The following is a 20,737-nucleotide window of genomic DNA, read 5'->3' as shown; positions in this document are numbered from 1 at the left end:
ATCAGTAGACAACTAGAATCTTTATCTGTGAAGTACATAACAGGCATTAACAAATGTAACAATGAGAAGTTCCTGCTGTATAATAAGTACTAGGTTTATGAGCATCTGAGCTTGCTATCATCAAGGTAGTTAGTGGAGGTGAAAGAAAGGTAGTAGTTGGATGGGGTGGATGATATTAGAGTGGGAGTTGCAAGGGCATAGCCAGCATGTTTTTAGGTGCGCTTTTAAAAAAGTTTTGAAGTTGGTGCATGATGGTACGGAGGTAATTGTGGGTGGGAGTGAGTTCCATAATTTGGTTATGGTGCAAGAGAATAGTGCTTCACCAGCAGAGTTATTGGCTTTAGTGATCTGCAAGTGATTTTTGTTGCTGGATCTTAGTGGTCTGGTGGTGCAATAGGGTTGGAGTAGATTCTGGAGGGATGGGACATTTAGTGGATGGTTTACTAGTTTGTGGGTGAGTGAAAGTTGATACCACTGAAGGAGGTGAGGGAGTTCAAGCCAGCCCAGTTCAGCAAGTGAGAGACAGTGGTGACTACGGTAGGATGCCCCTGTGGCTTAATTTTTTGATTTTGTTGTAGCAGGTCTCTAGCTTGTTTAGATCACATTGCCTTAGGTTGGTATATACTGGAGAGGCATAAAGTAGGGTGGAGATAAGGTGGGAATTTGCTATTGAAATCTTTGCTGCTTTGGTGAGAAATTGTCTATTTCTGTATAACGCTCCTAGTTTTTTGTGGACTTTTTTTATGGTCATGGATATGTGAATGTCAAATTTTAGTTTATTGTCTATTTCCACTCCTTGCAATTTGGTGTGTTCAGTTGGGTCTATAGTGGTGTTGTCTTTTGCTGTGATGTTAAAGTGAGAGTTGTTTTGAGTATGTTTGGTGGGTTGGAAGATGAGTAGTTTAGTTTTGTTTGGGTTGAGTATTAATTGGGCATCGGATAACCATGTTTCAACAGAGGAAAAGGCTTCCTGTGTGACTTTTTGCAGTTTGGGTAGTGACTGGGCTGAGCAGATGATGGTAGAGTCATCTGCGTATTGGATGAGTGTGCCATGTTTGGTGGCAGAGGCTAGATTATTGGTGTAAACAGAGAAAGTAGGGGTCCAAGGATGGATCCTTGGGGAACCCCTATGGAGACAGGTAGTTGGGGAGATATGTCATTCTGCCATACAACGGATTGTTGGCAGTCAGACAGGTAACTCTGAAACCAGTTGGTGACTGATTGTGAGAAGGATAGGTTATTGAGGACAGAGATAAGTTGTTTGTGTGGGACCATGTCAAATGCTTTAGATAGGTCTAGGAAAGTAGCAGAGGAGAGATAGCCATTGTTTTTATGCTGAAGGATAGTGTTTGTAAAGGAGAGTAAGGCAGTGGTGGTGCTATGGTTTGGTTGGAAACCATGTTGAGTACTGGAAAGGAGGTTGTTAGTAAGGAGGTAGTGTGAGACCTGAGAGTGTATGCATCTCTAGTATTTTGGAGAAGAGAGAATAGCTATGGGGTGTAATTGGTTAGTTCTGCAGAGGGTCTGCCTTTGTGGAGGGGAATTATATGTGAGACTTTCCACAATGTGTGAACGTAACTTTCTGACAGAGATCGGTTAATCAAGATGGATACTGGGTAGGCCAGAGCATCAGCTGCGATTTGTAATTATTCACTTGGGAGGTTGTCTGCTGCTAATTTGGTGGGTTTAAGTTTAGTTAAGAGTTTTTATGTTGGAGAAAAGAGAAGGCAGTGGGAGATTACTAGTTGAAGGTGTGGGTTGGAGGGGGGTTGTGTTGTTTAGCTAGTGATAGTATGGTTTGGGTGAAGTGTGTGTTGAATGAGGTAGCAATATTTTCTGAGGAGTGAGGGATGTTAGGAGGAGGGTACTGACTTTACCTGGGTGGAGGATGGAGTTTATGGAGGACCAGAATTGTTTGGGGCTATGTTGTGAGGAGTCTAGGGCAGACTGGTAGTATTGGAATTTGTCCCATTTTATTAGCTTTTTGACTCTATTGCGTAGTTCTAGGAATTTCTGTCTAGCTGCGGGGGTTTGGTTTTTGCCAGTGCTCCCAGGCTTTATCCCTGTTTTCCATTTCTGACTTAGTGGTTTCTGTAGCCATCGGGAGGGTTGTGCTTTGGTTCTGGAAAATCTTATGGGGCATGGTAATTAAGGATGTTCAGGAAGGTAGTATTAAAAGATTCAACTGCGTCATCTAGACTGAGGTACTTTAGAGCATGCCAGTTACATTCTTTGAGGTATGAGATGAATGTGAGTGGGTTAAAGTTTATTTTTTTATGTATTTGACGATAGATGACAGGTTTAGCTTGGTACAGGTATTTTTGAGTAGGAATGTTGGGGAGTGATCACTGAGGCTATCTGATAAGCAGCCTGTTATATATGACTGGGGGTTCTTACTGACTAGTATCCAATCCAGGGTAGAGTGCTTGCTGGAGTTTTTATTTATCCTTGTTGGTGACTGGACTAGTTGGGTGAAGCCATGAAGGTGTACATGATGGGTTGGATTGTTGCCAGAACAGGATTGCCAGTCAATATTGAAATCACCTAAGATGATAGTTTCTTGGGGGAGATGGTGGGTAGACCAGCTGAGGAGGTTTTCTAGTGGAGGGATGTTTTGGCCAGGTGGGAAGTAGCATCCAATTATGTTGATGGTTTTGTTTCGGTTAATTTTGAGGTTGGTATATATTATTTCTTCATTGCCTATTTGTGGAGCTGATGATTTTAAGATCTGGATGTTTAGATGTTGTTTAAATATTATAGCTACACCACCTCCTTTTTTGTTTAGCCGGTCTACTCTTAGTATGCCGTAACCTGTAGGTTATGATAAATGAATAAAAATAAAAAAAAATTTATATTACCACAGAGGTTTTTTTCTTTCAATTCTCTTTTATTTACAATCCTAATGAGGTATATAATAGGAACCAAAGTCAGAAAAAGTTTTAACATTTTTGAAAGGCTCAGTAATTGGTGTCCTGTTTCATACTGAGGAGAATCATCAGCACTGAAAAGGTATGGTTTCTAGAAATGTGTACTGTCTTGAACAATGCAGGGGGTACAGCTGGAGTGAAGCTGCTTTCTGAAAGGTTGTGTTCATTAGTCTATACAGTGGCATAGATGTCTGAAATCCCTGGCTTTAACACTGCTCACTTCCAAACTCAAAGGGATGTTAAAACACTGTATTAGCATTAAATTATTTTGACTTCTAAAAATGATTCATGTAGTATACACGCTTACAGCACCTATGTTTGTCCAACAAAAGACATCATATCACTTCTGAGTTTCTTTCAGCTGGGCTATCCAAAAGCCATTTTCTCTGCATACTCATTACTCGACTTCTTATATCACACTGCTTTTCTTTTCTTTTCTTTTCATAAATTTTCTTCATATTCTTCTCTATCTAAGATGGCTACTTCATTCTATATTTCATTACTTTTCTGATACTCTGTTTCACAGCCTTCTGATCTGCCAAGCAATATAGAATCATATACTTTAGAATGCATTTCTGTTTTGGATGTAGGTCCTAACTAACATTCAAAAGATAAAAATATATATTAATAAAGTACCATGAGTCTGTTTTGTTGTGATCCTTCTCATGATTACTATTGCTACATTGCCTTATAGTTCTGTAAAACCCTCCCTGTTAATGAGGTTGTCTTTATATCATTACTTCATTATCCATGTCTAATGGTGGGTCTCAGCCTTATATTGAAGCCCTACCTTTGCCAGTACCTAAATTATTATAATTTTATTCTATTTCCTAAAATCATTACTTTATAGTTTTCATGAGAAAAGTTGAGTTATCCTCATATCAAAATTTTCTTCTTTCCCATTTATAAGTTCTGATGATGACTTTCATCTAATGCTTTACTGTACATTCTGATATGGTTAGAATATTGCCACTCACCCATTTCTTGTTACTCTCTTTGAATTATTATAAGCAGTGGTTTTATCTCTCCATTCCACAATATTCTCTGTATTGTGTACTTTGATAGTACACCTCAACATATTCACCAGATGTGCTGTATCCTATAATATGGTGATCCAGCTTAACCTTTCACCTCTCATTTGCTAGTGTCTCTGTCATCACTCTTTATTTACTTTTCACATTTTATCTTTAATCCTCTCAATCATGTTTCTTCATCTATTTTCCATTGTTAGTAATGTATAAGCAGCTCCATAAAACAGCTCTGTCACTTCCTCTACCTCCATCAGTGGGGTCTATATCATTAGTTCGAATGCAGAATTGTCTGAACACCGAAACTTCGAACTGGGAAGTTCGAAGTCTCAAAATAGCAGCTGCGGAACACCGATTTTTTTCCCAGGGAAAACATTTGGTGGGCTGTTTCTGTGGCTTTGCTATTTTCTACACTGTAGTGCGATCTCGGAGTTGGTATATTTAAGTAGAGGGGTGTGGGGGGTGACGTCCCCCCACATTAGGAAGACTTTGAAGTGTTCATTTTGTTTTTGTACCGAAACAGTGATTTCTTCCCCCCTGGAGGAAATAATCGCTGTTCTGAGTCTTTGAAGTTCTTGCATTTCGAACTCCCGGGTTCGATATTTACATAGTCATACTTATGACAGTTCAACTATGTGATATAGACCCCATCAGTGCAGCTCATTTATTTAATTTATCAATCTCCCTGTTATTCATTAAATTTAATGTGACTTTCCTAGATATGGTGGAAATAATTTTATCATGCTTCTAGTCTCTGTCGGCCTAAAATATTTACAAAATGTTTTTAGGCCCTTGTTTGGTTGGAGGAATTGCTTTTAGTGCCATTTGTACTTATGTGCCAGTATCATTTACTATATTTAGTCTTGTCTGTCTTTCCTTCTTTTTCTTATTTTCTTTCTTTCTCTTTCTTTCTTTCTTTCTTTCTTTCTTTCTTTCTCTTTCTTTCCTTCTTAAGTAGTTCCACTACATCATCTGCTTCTAGGACATCATTTACTAATTTAAATTAATGGCAGTTCTCCCATTTAATTTGCTTTCCTATCCTAACCTTACACTTAAAAAGAAAGCAAAGCCAGTTGACACAAGGCTATAAATTAAAATTCTGTAAAAAGGGAGGGGAGAAACAACCGACAGACAGACAGGCAGACACATGCTTGCATACACACACACACACACACACACACACACACACACACACACACACACACACACACACACACACACACGCACGCTAAAACTAAGGTCCATAAATTGAAGATGGATTTACCTGTAACTCTCTTAAGATTAAACTTTAAGCTCCTGTTTGAATCAGTTGAAATAAAATATTCCTTTTCTGATATTTTTAAATTAATACAAAGTTGTGAAAGTCAGATGTATCAGCTAGAACAGAGAGTATTGAAATAGTCCTCTCTTCAAACTTGTAAACATGTTATTCTTATGAACTTTTCTTAGATGGTGGTACACCTTTTCAATGTTTTTGAGCACTTTGATGCAGTTTTTGTATTAAGTATTTCTTATGTATTGATTATAGTGCCTATTAACATAATATCGAGTTTGATTTAATGGTTTTGATCTAAGAGTACTTGTGGGCTTTAGCAGCTTTTATATAAACAAAGTAGTTATTTATTCTATTTCCTTTTATGTTTGTTTTGTTGTAAGATTATTGTTATTATTATTATTATTATTATTATTATTATTATTATTATTATTATTATTATTATTACTGCTTGGGCATGTGCAAACTTGCATAGCTTAGATGGAATGTATTTTGTTTTACCTTGTAATTAAAGTTCTGTGATTTTTAGTACAGAGATACTTAAATAAGTAATGGCTCTATTTACATTGCAATCCATTTTTTTCTAGGTGTTTTTTGTCTCCCCATCTGCTGACCATCAGCCTCCCTTTGACTAATTTTAGTTTGAATTTAGTCAATTCCATGTATGGTCTATATCTGTTTAGCCAACAAAATTTTTGATCAACTACACAGATGGTTGACAGATCTGTGACATAGCACAATTCTCAGGTTGGGAAATACGTCCTTTCTCCAACACTTTGTGATCTCAGATTTAGTATATATAATTAGTAGGGTGTGTGGGTGCAAGGGCTTGCACCCTCCAAAAGGTTGTTGCTTTAATATTTATTTTGTATTTTTAATTTTGCATGGACTAAGTCTGTTCCATTGTAGTGTCGACATTCACAGATTCAACATTTTCTAGTTGATATTGTGAATGTTGACATTTGGGTGTTTTATATTTTATATATATTTGTGTGTGCATGGGTTTATGTCTAAAGACAAATCATCAACAAAACATCTAAAACTCATTAATCAGCAGCCCATTTTATGTAAAATGCATTTAATCTAACATGTTTCAGATAGATAAAATATACAAAATGAAAAAGGTTGTTGCAGGAAGGGGTCACTGCAGCCCATCTTCATCCCCACTCTTTTGCTTAAATTTGCTAACTCCATGGTCACACAGCCATGAGGGGAGAAAGTTAAATAGGAAAAGCAATGATTCACTGTGTGTAATGTTTTCTCTTTTCTATATGGTCATGGAGTTAATATGTTTAAGTAAGGTGAGTGAATAAATATAAAACCTCCAGATAAATGAACACAAGAAGCATATAAACTGAAGCTGATAATAATATCCAAACAATGCTTTCAAAGCTTTGTTGCTCTTAACTTAATCAAACAAGAAAGAAAAGCATTTTCATTGCTACATGTGTCATAGGTTGCAGTAAGCAAAATCTGCTTGTCAGACTCTTTGAACTGAATATTTTTTTAGAAAGTACACTGGAAGGATGGAATGATCATGTGACCAAATAATATATTTTACTGAGAGTGTCTGTGGTATTTGTTGTGATGAAGTCTGCTATTTTCAGATGAGTTAAATATATTTTTGCCTTTTTGTTGTTATTTTTTATGTGATTTTTTATGGTTTTAGTTATGGTTTACACATCTCACATAGCGTGGTTTTATTTTGTGCTTATGTTTTATGTGTAATGTAGATTTATCACTTTGATACTAAGTTGACAATGTCTCGGTTGATGTTTGACCAAAAACGGTGACATTTTGGCTCTTTCTCAGCATTTGGTGAGGTCCATAGGTCCTTTGTGTATTTCATGTAGTACTTCTGCTTGTTGAGTTAAAGATACCACTAATCTGCCTTAGGACACAATAAGATATCATGCTCTGATAATTGTGCTCCGACTGTGTAACAATTATGCACAAACTGTTTAGTTAATGTTTAATGATGTGGACTTCCATTATAAACATATCAAACTGTTAGACAGAGGCACAGTATACTAACCTCGAAAAAGGGCATAGCAAAATAAATTTAAAATGGGTGGCGAAAGCCAAACACATTCTGGCTAGGCTTATAAATGCCCTAGGGCAGATAGCCTAGTATGAACCTACGAACCTATGAACAGCTTATGATGCTAGATCATCTTTAGTTGCTTGTTTATAGTATATTGGTCAAGTTCCGGAGAAAGTGTAAATAACAGATCTTTGGAGATGGATATACTTTACAAAATTATACAATTTTGTTGTAGCAAGTGTGTTACTTCTGCATTGCATTTTGTGGATAATGACGACCCCCTGATTTTTTTTTTCTCAGAGCTGAAAACTCCTGTCATGATATCATGAAAGACTAAACCCGCAATGCCTCACTTCCTAAACCAATGTATAGTCAACTGTCTTTTCTATGCTAAACGTCTCAATATTCATTTCTTACTTCCAAGAAAGAAAAGTTCTCTGCTAGTTCTTTGAAGTTGAACACTGCCCATTGCACATTAACCCATGTGACGATTTAGCAGTGAAACATCTAAAGAGGTAAGCTGTTTTGAATACTCATAATGCATTGTAATCATATGTAAATAATTGCCTAGTAACTACATCATTTATTGGTATAGTTATTCAGAAAACCTGTATGAACAATGAAACTAAAAAAATCAATATGCACGGTGTAATCTTTATTTTTGGCAAAATCACCTATAATCTTAACAATAGAAGTATAACAGGAAATTGAATTAATTGTAAAACAAAAATGCTTTGATAAATGCCCAATACACTTTAAGTTTTTCTAGGCTTTTAGCAGTTAAAAGTTTTATCAATATTATGTTTTTGCAAGTAAGTTGCAAATCAACACTGGTACGTGTTTATTTATCCTTTGTTTACCAGGTAAGCTCCATTAGGCCCATGGTCTCTTTTCAGAGGAAATCAGAGGCAGTGTTTATACTACTGGAGGGAATTTTTGCCAGGATATCAGACAACATCTTTCAACTTTTAAAAAGGTGCTGAATTTTTGAGTTTTTCAGTACTGTCTTTAACTTCAAATTATGCACATCTTTGCGAGGACCAAATACCATGATAATATGTATATTAACAACATCCATTTTACAATGAAAGATTTCAGGTGCTGAGATTATACCATCTAGCATATAATCCCCAAGCTCAGACTTGTGCCTCTTCCACTCAGACATTGCAAGAAATTTACAGTTGCACTGAATTTGCCTGCAGGGCTTTGAATTTCAGTTTCTACTTCTTGCACCTGGGAATGCTTAGAGAAACTTTTATATAAAGCGCATGATATCTCAGTAACAGCTGCTGCTGTATTTATGTTCTATGTATAGGAATTTTAACTTACCAGCCTGCTTCTGCATCAGCCACAGTAGTTAGTAAACCTAAGAAAAATAATTTCTGCAGATTGTTTTTAGTCTCATGCACATTTTCAGAGGTAAACCCTTAAATTTGTTTTGTTGAAAAATGACAGCAAAACACACTACTCTCTTACAGCTTTCATACTTTCTGCCAAACGCAGCACACTGATTTAACTCTTTAGTATAACAGTTATACCCTGTGCGTTTCCAGGAGTACTCACACACTGCTCTCTAGCATTCTGTTAGTATAAATGGACTTATTCCTTTTATAAAACTTGCCATTTTCTGAGTTTCTCCTCTCACACATTATTTGTTATGTTTAAGCTTGCATTCTGCCTTTTTCTGATTCTGCATCTCTGATAATTTGGATTGCTTTTTTTAAAGTTAAGTTAACTTCAAGCGGTACTTTTTCTGAATACATCTACACCAATTAGAACAATAACACTTCTATCACTTATTTGGTCATCATAACAAACACAATTTTTCTTCCAGTTCATATAATTGTCTTGCAAACGTTTCAGGACATTAATCTTTAACTAGTACACATCTGTGAAAATATGCTCATTTATGTATTATATATATTTTTTGGCACAATACCATCACTGAGTTTGTTAATTACTGACACATGTAGACACTTTGGCCTTCTGTAAATGCAAAAAATGAACTATAAATGGCATTGACCCCTCATCCTATAGCATAAAAAAGTGTGTTAACAGGGATTTACTATGGTTCTTTAATTTCATTGTTATGTAGAATTGTATAACCCTCTTTCTTTGAGCAGATAAGCCAAAGGATTTTGAGAAGTCCAGCAGTTCTAGTAGGTTAAACATTATTGCAAAAGAAATTCGCTATTTTTGAGCTAGCTAGTTTGAATTTGTTTAAACAACTACTTTGCAAGGTAAAACAATGATAATCCAGTTAGTGGCATTGTTTTTGTAATTTATGAATGTATTTTGAATTCCATTTAATAGAAAAATCCTGAATTATGACCCATATCAGAATTGCTATGTCTAATACACTATTTGCTTTATTGGTCAGGTCAGAAATGCCGGGATGTAGCATAAGTTTCAGCAAATAGGTAACTTTTATTATAACTAAAATGATAGCTCAGCAGAAATGATATTACCATTTCATCAGCTCACAGTCAGCTGACTAGAGATCAGAATTTACAATGTGCTATGGCACAGGTTACATCTTAAAAGGGCCGTATCACACATTTATATTGAAAGTAAAATGGAAGTATATACATATGCATAGCATACACAAGCATTCTAGGAACTTTTTTCCACATACTCTCACATTGTCTCCCTCAAGAGTTTCCTCGGGTCCAATCTGTTGTAAGGTAGAAAGCACTACCTGCTCTTTTAAGAGCAGGTACTGCAGTCTTGGTGTCTGACTCTTTTATTATTATTATTATTAGTTAAAACTTCCATAACAATTAAATAAGTTATAAATAATACAATGATACACCAGATATAAAAAGAAAAACAAGTAAAGCAAGCAAAAAAGAAAGGAAAAAGAAAAATGATAAGAATTCATGTTTTCATAGATCCCACTGGCTCAACACATACCTGTAGTACAATCACCACCACTCATTTAAATATAATAATGGCACTGGTGCACTTTTCCAGTTCATTAAAATCATTCCCATTATCACCAAAGTGGCTAAAGCAATCTGCACTTTTTCTTTACAATTATAATCATGTAATATACTTAATAACAAACATATGGGACGTAAGGGTACATATTTCCAAATTAAAGGAGAGATCCGTAATTTTACTTGAACCCAATGGGCTAGTTTCCAAAGCTATTTGTGGACAACAGAGCATGCTTTAGGAAGACTTCAGTGCACCAGCTGTGGACACGATTTCAGAAGACATGCTGCAAGCAGCCCGAGTACTTAATTATTCAGCATAGGATAATTATGGATTCCACACACACTTATCGGATTCCAAAACACATTGTGCACATGGAGCACAACTTAAATGCAACAAACTGCAATACTGACTCTGGTTCTGAAATCCTTCATGTGTGCAGTACTGGATCACAAGGAACAAAAGCTATTACTATGAAATACAATGGAATCTGTGAAAATAATGCCAACATTTTTATTACAAAATGCTACTTACAGTGAACGAACTGCAACAGGCTGTAGTACTACAAACCATGGATGAGGATGTAGCTTTGTACCCTAGAAGTCAGCCAGCTAGAGTGAGAGCAAGGCTGCAACTAAGCCAACTGTTAGATCAACAAATAACTGAAATTTACCACCTAGAAAGACAGATGGTGCAGACTGTGTGCAATATGTGTGCCCCACACATGTCTGTGCAGACATTGTAAGACAATCCCATCCCTCTTGAAACAAATGTGTGTCTCAGCCTAGGTGTTCTTGTATTGGGGACATTCCAAAGACACATGGGGGATGCTGTAGGACTGTCACAGACAGATGTCGGTCATGTTCTTTCAAAATTCCTGGCAGCAATGTGCAGCAAGGTGGATGACTACATACACTTGTCATCAACCCTAATAGAGAACTGTTATACACTGGTTCTATAACCTTGCAAACTTCCCATATATACTTGGTGGAATAGAGTGTGCCCACATCCCTATCAAGACTCCAGTTCATACAGAAGAAGACAGATACATTAACTAAAAGGACTGGCCAACCTTGAAGTACCATTTTTTGTGCACAGCAGATGGCAGCATAACAAACATATGATTTCTAGTTTATGACTCTGTTTGTCTATGGAAACTTCTTTTTGAATTTATGTTCAAGCAATTGTACATTTGTTGTATAATATCTTGTTTAATTTGTTTCTCAGTATTCTAACCACTGTATGATGTATCATTTGTAAAACTCTGATTTTACTCCTTTTATATGTTCTATGCTCTTTGAACAAACTAGCAATGTTATATATTTTTTTATTATTTTTATTATTTTTTTACAATTTTTTACTATGTATCTGGAGCTTTTCTCCTGGTCCTTTTCTGAAAATGGTCACCTTGTGTCCAGTCGGACTAACCGGCTAAGTACAGGAACACAGCTAGGATGTAAGCTAAGAACATCCCTCCCAAACAATATCCAGGTTGACAAAATGTGTATTTACTCCTCCCAACAGGTGACTGTGGCTATCCACTTGAGCCATGGCTAATGACCCACTACAGAGAACCATCAAACCCTGCAAAGAATGCTTATAATACAGTGCATGCACAACACAAAATACCATTAGGCAAGTGTTCAATGTATTGAAAGCTAGCTTCAGATATCTGGAAACATCTGGGGATGCACTGTAATACACAACTGAGAAGGCAGCACAGATGATAACTGTGCGCATCATGCTATACAACATTCTAACATCAGCACATGGTGGTCTTCCAGCTGCAGGTGTGGTTGAGCTACCACAAGAACCCAAGATGTCTGAAGATGAAATCCCATAGGTATCAGATGAGGAGGAGGAGGACATGGAGCAGAAGACATGAGTGTGAGTGATGGAGGGTGTGGCCACAAATGCAGGCCCAGGCAACATGATTGCATCTGACATACAACTTTTTGTCATGACAAGCCAAACTTTCAAAAGTGCACACATTAAACATTGATGTTCAAGTGTTGCCTTACTACAGCAGCACAAATTGCATCTAATGGCAATTAACCAATAAATGTATACACTGTGCATCAGACATAACAACATAATCATAGCATATTACAGTATTAACATATATAAAGCTGTCATAATAGGGATCATCAATTCAGGGCACACCTGATACAGGCATGCATACAGACTCATATTGGAGTATCTTTGTATGGCAGACAATACGAGACACACATCTGTGAACCACATTCCTATCTGTCAACTGTAAAAATTATGCAAACAGGAAAACAGCTCAGAACATAACTCAGACAAGTTGTCAATATCAAAAAACACAATATATCACTGTAAAGTATGGAGACAGTAATGTAATAAATGGAGTCAGAGGTATGGTTCGTAAAACTGTCAGACTCCTGTGGCATTGGACTTATCAATGAACCCAGACAGATGACACTGTCAGTGTTTTGCACAACAATCATCATCACCACTGGGTGAGATTGACACTACCAAATAGAGTGAATCAGCTATCAGTGTTATTCTGATGCAGTCTAGGACACTCACATTGACAGCTCACACAGCATCCAGTCTGCCTCTACCACATATCGAAACACTTGGCCCAGTTTGCTCCACAGAAGAGACTGATGGGGTGACATCAGCATGTGGAGATACACTGTGGGAAGGAGCATGACTGCAACTTGACTGTCTGAGCATGCCTGCTGTGCCCACATCAGATGGGTCAGTAAAGGATGTGCGTGAATGTTGGAGCTTAGACATTGATGCCCAATGAGCAAGGTTTGTTCTGCTTAGAGGGAGCCTGCATCTCTCATGTAACAATTAGCTAAGCACAGTCAAGGTACACAGAACCTTGCTGTAGTGCTGCCATGTCCAAGGATTCTGTGGATCATGCCACATATAAAAACTTTCATTCTGTGCAGCCAGTAGCACTATTACCTTACCGTGTACCTCACAAGACATCTGCAGCAGCTGGAAAGGCCACAGAAGTACCTCACAAAGAAGATTACTGGCCTCAAACAAATGCCCTACACTGACCGCCTCAAAAAACTCCAGCTTTACTCCGTAGCATATCGCATACTCCGAGGTGATCTCTGCCTAACATATAAAGCTATGTTAAATACAGAGCTGTTGGACATGCTACACCTAAAGAAATCCCAATCCCTCCGAGCTACACACTCTAGGGACCTAAAGCTTGTCACCACAATAAACAGGACATGCTGGAGGGATCGATTCCTGTCCCAGAGACTTCCCATACTCTGGAACAGGCTACCCATCTATGTCAAGCAAAGTTCTTCATTAGCACTCTTCAAGAAAAATCTTGATGAGTGTATGGGAAATAGGAAATACACCCCGGGGATCACTTCTGTGTCTCTGTTCGACAGTGGCACAGGAAAATAATTTTCTTGGGTGGCGTAAGCCAGGGAACCTTGTTGGCTAGGCTTACGTAGGCCTTTGGGCCAATAAGATTATCAATTTCAACAATTGGCTTAAGTATTGGTGTCATTCAAAGGGGATCCAATGCCTGTCAGCCTGGGATGACATGCTTGCACCTGTCAGGATATTGGCAAAGGCTCTTGCTACCCCATAGTGCCTTTTTAGGCAAGGCTCAAAAGACAAACCCACCTCCATAGGTATCACAAGGGATAAGAAACTAAGAGTAATGCTACTCAACGCCAGAAGTCTAAACCTCAAGATGTATGCACTCGAAACTCTCCTTAGCATGGAGAACATCGATATCTGTGCAGTAACAGAAACCTGGTTCAAGGCTCTCAAGAGCACCCCAGCACTACCAGGTTATACCTCATACCATGCTAAACTTGGAGGAGTATCAATAAAAGATACCCACACCTCCAGGTTGGTGGCACAGCATCAGAGACTATTCATGTGCAACTAACAGTGGGTAAAACTGCCTTCCAGTTTATAGCCTGCAACAGACCACCCTCCAAAACCCAGGAACCCCACTCCTTCCTGAGAACACTGGAAAATATAAAGGTCTCTCCAAACACCATTATATTGGGTGACTTCAACTACCCAACCATAGACTGGGAGCATTACTCAACACCCTAGCCCAAAGGTTCCTAGAATTTATAAACTCAAATGCTATGGAACAACTTGTTACCACAAAACATACTGGACCTGATCATCACCAACATGGGGACTCTATGCTCCAGACCAGAAGTGTATCCCTCACTGGTAAGATCAGACCATAAACTAATCTCACTGGATATTTACATACCCCATGCCCAGAAAACCACAGTGAAAAACTTCTCTAAAGCAAATTTCACACTCCTCAAAACCGAGGTGGAATCCTTCCCCAGGCCTCTGGATAATACGGCCCAGACCACAAAATCCTTTATAAACGCATTCTATGAACACCTTCAGGAATGCATGGATCATGCAATCCCAAATAAAACCAAGACCCAATCCTCCAAAGGCAGATGTCCTGTCTGGTGGAACCCAGCCATAAACAAACTATACAATAGAAGGAGGAAGCTACTACATGATAGAGCAAAATCTCAAAAGGGAAGGCATCTCTGATCAGTATTAGCAAAAACTGCACTCATAAAATCATCTAAGGCCAGCAAAATTGCACAGGACACTAAGGATAATCACAAGGCTTTCTTTAGTTATGTTAGGAACCTGGGTGGGAATTCCCAGATATGCTCAGAATTAGTCCAAAATGACAAAAATACACGAACCCACAGACATTGCCAACATCCTAGCTGACAGGTTCACTCCCTCCCACCAAAAGGGCTAATATCTATCCCAGCAGAGCTGCCCTCTCCAAAGCAAGAAACACAGCATCAATGGGACCAGATGGTGTCCCGGGCTGCATCCTACATGAACTCCAAGAAGAACTAAAGCCAAACATAAAACTACTGTACAATCTCAGCCTTACTACAGGATATGTACCCAAAGAGTGGCGTACAGCAACAGTGGTCCCTCTCCACAAAGGTGGTGCCTCAACGGATCCTGGAAACTATTAAGTCTCACTAGCTTGGTCTGCAAAGCTATGGAAAGGATCATCATGGACCTTATAAATAAAGATATTGGGGACCTACAGACACTGGATCCTACCCAGTTCGGCTTTCTTAAGGGCAGATCCTGCCTCTTAAACCTGGTCAATTTCTTTGAAACAGTCACCAAGGCCATTGACAAGGAGAAGGTGGTCCACACAGCCTACCTGGGCATTATAGATAAGCTCACCAGCTTAAATATAAACCCCTATGTCACTAGATGGGTTGCAAACTGGCTCAAGGACAGAACCCACATGGTTAGAATAGCTGGAGCCATGTCAGACTCCAAACCAGTTACAAGTGGCATCCCACAAGGCTCAGTCTTGGGACCTCTCTTGTTCGGTATATATTTCTCAGAGGTACAGGCCAACATGGAAGGACTGTGGCTGACCAAGTTCGCAGATGACTGCAAACTGGGCACCATAATAGACTCTCCAGCTGACACAAGCATCCTCCAAAAGGGCCTCATAGAAACAGACAACTGGTGCCAGAGCCATGGCCTCAAGCTAAATGCCAAAAGTGTATAGTCATCCCTTTGGCCAAATTACCACATAGGTGGTAATCCATTGAAGAAGTAATTAGGGACCTGGGGACCCAAGTTGATAGCAATCTCTCATTTGACAACCACGTGGCCAAAGTGGTTAGAAAAACATTTTATATAGCCCACCTAATCATGAAGGGATTCACATTTAGATCAGGGAGGTCATCGTGCCTCTTTACTCATCCCTCATCAGGCCCATAATTGAGTACAATGCCCCTTTTGGGATGTACCTTACCAGACACCTGCAGCAACTGGAAAGACCCCAAAAGTACCTCACCAAGAGGATCAAGTTAAAGAAACTCCAGCTCTACTCAGTGGCATACCGCCTGCTCAGAGGCGATCTGTGCCTGACTTATAAAGCCATGTCCAACCCGGAATTAATGGACATGCTGCACCTCAGAAAATCCAAATCCCAACCTCAGCACTGAAATAAATAGGACATGCTGGAGGGACAGATTCATAACCCAGAGGCTCCCTTCACTCTGGAATAAAATCCCAGTCCAGGTTAGGCAGAGTCCCTCATTGACTCTCTTCAAGAGGAATCTTGATGAGTGGATGGGAGATCGTGTCACTGTTAGACAGAAAAATTAATTTAAAATGGGTGGCGAAAGCCATACACACTCTGGCTAGGCTTATAAATGCCCTAGGGCAGATAGCCTAGTTTGAACCTATGAACCTATGAACCTATGAATAGCCTAGTACCTACCTATGAACCTATGAACTTATGTCTACACATCTGTCCTTCATGCAGTACACCCAGCTGGTGCTCAACATGATTTATGGCATGCATGTCAGATCCATGATGTCTCTGGGAATGTTCACATGCCTGTAGGAGTAGGTGGACACCCTTTGACACATAACCATGGATACTAGCTGCACACCTAAGTCTACTGTGACTGACAATATCAATGTGTTTTCGGTAACTGTCAACATCAGAGGCAGTCCCAACATGGGTCTGTTGTCCACAGGCCTCACCTGATCCACCATCTGATGTCCCCTTGTTGTCAGAATGGCTGAAAAAATCTTCCTCCACATCTGAGGCTACATCAGCATCTACATGACAGTCACCATCTGGTCTGGACTGTGTCAGCATGTCAGTGTCCTGTGTGCCAGGGACCAAGCTACTATACTGAGTCACATCAGATCCCACATTGGTATCAGTGGATGGGCTAATGAAGGATAAAGACAGACGATGTCCTAAAAGAAGAGACATATGACACCGATCAGGACAACATGCTTACAATACATGCTGTATATCATTAAAGACATATGTTGCATATATCTCACCGCAATGTTACAGATAATAATGACTTGCCATGAAGTCTTGTCTGTGTATGGGTCATGGAATCTATATAACACAGAGCTGACACTTATGTTGTATATCTAACATACCTGACATATATGAGGAATACAACCATAAAACACACCTGAAAAATCCCCATGGGAAGACGGCACGGGAGGACAGGGATGAACTGCAACTGTTGTAGGGAAACACTGTGGTAGCATTCTTAATCATATCATTGCCAACACTGACCATTCCAACAGCAGTAAAACATACACTAGGTGTTACATTGACATACTACTTGTTTGTGCACTTGATGATGGTGCAGTTTGTCCTGTGAATGGGTAGAAGGACACAGTATTAATAACGAACAACAGGAATAACAGCAATGACATGTATGACAGACAGGTAATAGTATACCAGTGACAGACTCCCAGTATTGTGTGCTCATGTATTGTACTGCAGATCCTGCAGTAATAAAGTAAAGAGAAAGGCAACATAGTTGTATATGCAGGCAATGGAATACTGACATGATGACATATACAAATAGTAACAGCAGCTGCTGCTACTCCTATTGGCCAGATGTCCTTGTGTAGAAGTACAGCAACATTAATGTCATACAACACAGGTCTGCTACACATTGCTGCAACCTATGAACATGTTATGGCACCATACCTGGTCTGTCTGTACTTGCACCTATATGGCTTGGGCCCCCAGTGGATGAACCTCTTGTTTACAATGTTAGGGAAATATCAATATGACAATAAACATAGTGGCATGACATAAGGCTAAGGCAATAGCAAGTAGTGGTCATGTAACACTGTATGGAGAAACTCACCTGCCATTTCCTGCTGTTGTGCAGAAGAAGATGGACCTGTGAACATTAATGCAGATAACATTACACATGCTGGTTGCACTGTTCTGTCTATACTGCAGTTATATGGCTACATGTCATTACACTTACATTGATTGTCTTCACCCTTTGTGGACCAATATGTTTGATGCAATTCTACTGCTGAAAAACAAAAATGACAATACATGAATATGCATGCAATAGCAATATGTGATACTTTACTCTATAGTCATCAATGTTATGTAAAGTAACACATATATGTGTGACCTGGAACACTTGCTTTTATTACACCCCTGGGTATGCTGCACTCCCCACTTGCCATGTGCAGAAATATAAGAAATATTGAGATCTCCTCAGGGGATGTCAGTGGCGGGCTACCACCTGTGGCATCCCTTAATCTCTCATACCATTGCACCCTGCTGGCTGCATAGAGAATTGAAGAATTATGGTAGAACAGCATCAGCAACAGGCCTCACTGGATCTGTTGTGACCTCCTACCACATTAAGGATGTTGGTGAGGTCAGTACAGACTTTCTTCTTCCTTACAGTATTCCCTGCCCATCCAAGAAGTATCTGTCCATGTTGTCACAGAGCATCTATTAAAATCTTATTCTGCTGTGGGAAGAAATTGTTGTCTGCATGAATTTGCCTTCTGAAAGACAGTGACATGCACATGTTCAGATTCATGTGAGAGTCAACTTATGGAGATGATTATGTGGACAGCTTATGCCACTGTAAACACTATGCATTCTTGTGCAATGCAAAATTCTGTGAAATACTCACATAATGTGACATATAAAAACATATAACAATGCCTGCATACATATCACTTGTAAAAAGCAACATAACTTGTGATATCTGTAGAGGCTTTGTGGAGGATTTGAACCCCTTATAGTAAGTATCCAGGGAATGGAAGTCCAAACACAACAGCATCATGCCATAGAAGCCATAGTCAGCATCCATTTTATATTAACATATTACACAAACATGTGCATAACAAAAATGTCTGATAGCTGTTGCTGTAATGCAATTGCAACCTAAACAGACAAGTACTCAAAAACAGTCTGTCATATGACATGCTATACATGGTGACCTTCAATACCTAGCATTGAATGCCACCCACATGAGCAGAGATTATCTGTAAATTATCAATTCTACAATATACAGAAAGCATCAGAAAACCTAAGGATCCATAAGCAGGCCACAGATCGTACAGGTCCTTTTTGTATTGTCCCAGCAGTTATAATACTTGTTTTAAGAGTCATCAACAATAAATATCCATAACAGCAAAAGGAATACATAGTACATAGCAATGTGCTGATAATGTTGGAATCCATAGTTTTTTCTATATACACCACAGAGTGTCTGGAGTCACCCACAGGATATATGGAGAATCCATAAATCCATTTTTATGTAAGGTTCAGTTTTGCTATTTATGTGTCTGTATGACTGTATATGGGAAATTACTCCTAGTCTTTGATGCAGATGTCAACACCTGTATGCACACAGGTATATCATATACCACTCCAGTATGTTCCATTTTTCATAATGCACACATTTTCTATAAATGCATCAATCTAATGAGATACATCTGATAGTGAGTAAAGTTAACATAGGTGTATAATGAGCTAATAATATTCCCCAAAACAGCAATGCTTGCTTTTGCCAAATTACCTTAGCAGCTACCTATGACTCAGACATAACTGAAAGTAAAAGCAGCTATCTGCATACATCTTTTAAATACCATTTTCACCATACATAATTAATGATCCTCATAAAAATTCAGATTTTTGGAATCCCATTTGCTCATGTCCACATACGTTCTCAAAATCCAGCTTTTTAACCAATGAAATAACAGGAAGGTGTTCCACAGAAGAACCACATTTATTTATTTATTTATTTATTTACATTTGTTGACCGGGCTGCTGGAGCTGGATCCTTTTCTTTTTCAGTAGAGGCCAGGAGAAAAAGCTCCATAAGTAGTAAAATAATGCATTCAAAATATTCTAAAAAAAGTTAGTTTCACAACAAAATAAGAGAAAAAAAAAAAAAAAAAATATAATGTAATGTTTACGTTTCATTAGAGTAGAAGTAAACAAGTCTTAATGCTTTATGCTTAGTTAGGGGTCAGTCAATCAAACAAAAACAAAACAAACATTAGAAACTTGTTATAGTGTTGTTCATAAGATATGGGAGGGTAATTGTTAAGGAAGCAAGAGAGTAGGAACCAGGGGAGGGGAGAGATGAAAAGTAGTATTGTTAAGTATTGTATAACAAATAAGTATTGTTAAACAGTACCATGTGTAGCATGTGCCCATTTTCTTCCAATGATATGATAATATGTTAAATATTAATTTTGATATATTTAGAGGTTAGACCAATGCTACCTGCGACCTGAGTGGGACCGACCTCAGTGAGCAATTTTCAGATATGTGTATTTCTTCACTGGACTATCAACATTATTGAGGTGGCTACTTCCAGGAGGCTTCACTGTGTCCAGCCACCCAATTGGACCAAGGAGGAGACCACTCAGATGTTGACATCTGCAACTGAGTGAAGCATAGCATGAGAGCCAGTCCATGGAACTTCACAATGATCAGCATTTGGAACTGGACTGCAAGGAAACATTGATGATGTATGGGGATTTACCAGACTGGAGTGCAGGTTTGCCACTGCTATGGTAAACTGCATCAGAGGGAAAAAAAGGAGCTACATTGGAGGGTCACAGAGGTGCATTGACAGTTGGTGGATGCCTACAGTAAGTGTCATATTACTACATATACCTGAGTATTCCTTCAGAATTTAGATATATAGCTGTGTCCCAAATA

The sequence above is a fragment of the Protopterus annectens genome, chromosome 5.part0, assembly GCF_019279795.1.
Source record: "Protopterus annectens isolate FY-2018-M chromosome 5.part0, PAN1.0, whole genome shotgun sequence".
NCBI lineage: Eukaryota > Metazoa > Chordata > Ceratodontiformes > Protopteridae > Protopterus > Protopterus annectens.
This window is presented reverse-complemented; position numbering follows the sequence as displayed.